Below are 3894 nucleotides of genomic sequence, written 5' to 3'. Positions count from 1 at the left end.
AAGAATAGGTAGTTAGATTTTATATTTGAATTGTATAGGTTGTTATGTGTATTAGGTGAGAACTTAGGTTAATCAATGATTCAAATTTCAAGCTTACTTAGCCATATATATCCTTACCTTGATCCTAGCCCCATTACAACCTTATGAAAAGTCCTCGTGATATTTGTATGTATGCATTGAATAACAGTTGATTGTTAGATGAAAAACAAATCTTGGAAAGCATGATTAGAAGAGAATTGAGTGAATCAACCCTATACACTTGAGCGACTAGAGCGGATACACATCCGGTGAGGGTTCGATTGCTCAATTACATATTTTTACCTATGATCATCTCTTTTCTTGCAAGTTTATAATTCATTTCAATAACTTAATTCAATTGTGGATTTTATTATGATTGCTTTATTGGTTTGGACTATGCTTGCAACGAAATTCTTTTGAGAAATTCTAGACCGACATTTATCCTCTGTCACCCTCACAAGCATTATTTACCAACACACATATATTTCCTCCTCAATATTCATCGAACTCAACAATCATCAAACAATTCTCAATAATATCAATAATTAATATCATCACTCATTATAATCATATATATCCTTCATCAATCATCATAAGCATATATAACACCAACACTTATCACATTATCATTATAACTCATATATCACACATTCCAACACTCCACAACATACTCTTGATCATCAAACATAAATTTACATATAACTAATCATATACCGACACCATTCAATCCTATCTTAGGGTCCACTAGTCTAAGTGTCCAGAAACATTACATATTACATAAAGGAAACCGAAAACATACCTTGACCGATTTCCAAAATGCACTAAACACCAAAATAAAGCCACGTAGCTCGATCCAAAAGCCTCAAACCAACTCCAACAAACATCAAAACTCAATCTAACATCATACAACATACCAATCAAACCTAGGGTTCAAAAAAATAACTAAACACAAGAATTTAGTGAGACTTTATCTTATCCAATGATATTAAGGGCAAAACCCAACAATATTCCAATGCTAGATCACTCCTAAACAACCAAAATCACAAAATCTACTCAAAAACCAAACGTAAAAATGCAAAATTACTTAGGTGAGAAAACTGGAGTAGGAGACGCAAGTTTTTACCAACAAAGCTTAGTTAAAAATGACGGGCTATGCAATAGCTTCGCGTAGCCGCAAATGGCTCGTCAATCGGAGCTCCATAGCTCAAGTTATGGCCAAAAGAAGGAAAAGATAAATAGTGCAAAACCTCACCTCCACTCTTCTCACTTCAGCAGCGCCCTTTTTTTGTTTTAGGGCTAGAAATGAGCTGAAATACTCATTAGTTGTATTTATATATGTTGGGCTTGGGCCCAACTTTGGTCCAGTCCAACCTATTAACGTTTTTAGCCCGTTCGACCCACTTTGAGCCAAAACCTTTAAGATTAGTGCCCAGTTTTAAATTCTAAATTATTTTTGTCCTTTGAAAATAATAAATTCAATTTTCAAAATCTTATTTTTTCTAAAATACACAGTACTGGACAGACTAGAGCCGGTACTACCGGCTTAAGCACCGGTATGCATTTTTACAAATTTTTTCCGCAAAAGATACATTTTTCCACTCAGAAAAATTCATTGAATTCAAATTTCATATTTTTATTTTTAAAATATCATTTCTATTTTTTTGAACCTATTTTGGGCAATTAAATTATTATTTTATTAAAACGATTATTCTGGTTGATACATTCTCCCCTCCTAATTAAGAATTTTGTCCCCAAAATTTGAATTGCGTGATATATCCTACACGAAGCATTCTACTACCCACGTTGTCAACCTAAACAACTCCTCAAAGCTTCTCTCCACCATAGTTCTTCTGGGTCAATGTTACCTCTCGCCTTCTGCTGCGTTACTCTGATTATTCATCACTAAGAAAATTTGACTTACTCTACTACCTCAAACAGAAATTTTCCATTAAACCAAATACCGCTTTTGTAACATTTTGCAAAGCTTTCAAAACGAGTTCAATCTAAACCAGTTCAATGTTAAACCCTTTTCAAAAGACTCAAAAATCATTTATTCATAAATCAGTCACTTTAAATCATGATTTCGTTAAATTCATTAAAATCCTTAAATCATAGCTTTTCAATTTGAATCCCTTTCAATAAAATAAATTACAAACCAAATTCAAAAACTAACAAAATTATAGAACTCGCTCTTCTTTTAAACCATATCATTTAAACCAAGAGTTCCGACGTAGTTTTAAAACCAAGTCATTTAAATCAAAAGTTTCCAACCAAATTTCAAAATCCTTCCAAGCTTTAAAACTTTTCAAACATGATTCAAGGCCACACTAGTTAAAAATTGAAAAATCATAATTAAAAACCGCAAAAGCATTTATCCTCATTCTGTAACTGCATCAGTCGGCACTTCCCCCGTCACCAGTGTTGAACCTTACCCATCAACTGGTATGTCGCAAACTCCACGAACTGGTTTTCTGGAACATGTTGAGCTCGTAACGCATTGGATAGGTTAATCATCCTCACTAACTCTTCGTTAGTGTGATTGATCTCGTCCACGAGTTGCCATTTGAGGTCCTATCTACACCAAACAATCGATATCGAGGTGATCAGTCTTGATATCTCAAGCCCAGTGTTTCAATTATCCCCAAAGACACTCACAAACAAGCATGCTATGCAATATCAAGCAGATAGCCTAGATAGCAAGAAAGAAAAATGACCTAGAGTGTGCAATGAAGCACAACCGGTCCATCCATCAAGCTCACGAGAATGAACTGCTCTGATACCATAAATGTAACACCCCATTAGACTAAGCCTTACCTCTAGCCATAAAACAAAGGATCACGAAGCGTCACGATAGTTCTAAAACTCATACAATAAATATAGAATGAAATAGTAATACTAGAAGCCTGATAAAGGAATAAAACTCAAAATCGCATAAAGCGGATTTACAAAGCGCAAAGCGTTCATACACGACGACTAAAAAGCGCAGAGGCACAAGATACAACATGAGACATAACATATTAATAGTCAAGATATATATATATAAGTATGATAAACAAAATAACTCTAGTCGAAGCCTACGGAGTTTAGGGCGACTAGTTACAAACAGAAAACACAAGAGTTTTTGAGTTAAAACAACTTATACAACTTATCTCTCAAAGTAAGCCTCTAAGGCAATAAAGTATAATAACAAAGTGAGAGAACTATGGTGCACGAATTTGTGATTCGCACAACTAACCAGCAAGTGCACTGGGTCGTCCAAGTAATACCTTACGTGAGTAAGGGTCGATCCCACGGAGATTATTGGTTTGAAGCAATCAATATTTATTTTATTAATCTTAGTTAGGATGTCAACAAGGTTATTTGGATTTAATTGCAAGAAGTCAAAGTATTTAAAATTGTAAGTTGGAATAATAGAGAATACTAGCGTTACTTGTTGTGCAGTAATGGGGAATATGTTGGAGTTTTGGAGATGCTTTGTCCTTTGAACTTCAACTCTTCCTTGAAATCCTTCAACACACGCAAAGTTCCTTCCATGGCAAGCTCTATGTAGGGTGTCACCGTTGTCAGTGGCTACTTCCCATCCTCTCAGTGAAAACGTTCCTATGCTCTGTCACAGCACGGCTAATCATCTGTCGGTTCTCAATCAGGTTGGAGTAGAATCCATTGATTCGCGTCTGTCACTAACGCCCAACACTCAGGAGTTTGAAGCACGTCACAGTCATTCAATCCCAGAATCCTACTCGGAATACCACAGATAAGGTTTAGACTTTCCGGATTCTCATGAATGCCGCCATCGATCCGGCTTATACCACGAAGATTCTGATTAAAGAATCTAAGAGATATTCATTCAATCTGATGTAGAACGGAGGTGGTTGT

This window comes from Arachis duranensis, chromosome 5 (assembly GCF_000817695.3).
Source record: "Arachis duranensis cultivar V14167 chromosome 5, aradu.V14167.gnm2.J7QH, whole genome shotgun sequence".
Lineage (NCBI taxonomy): Eukaryota > Viridiplantae > Streptophyta > Magnoliopsida > Fabales > Fabaceae > Arachis > Arachis duranensis.
Note: the sequence above shows the minus strand (reverse complement) of the source record.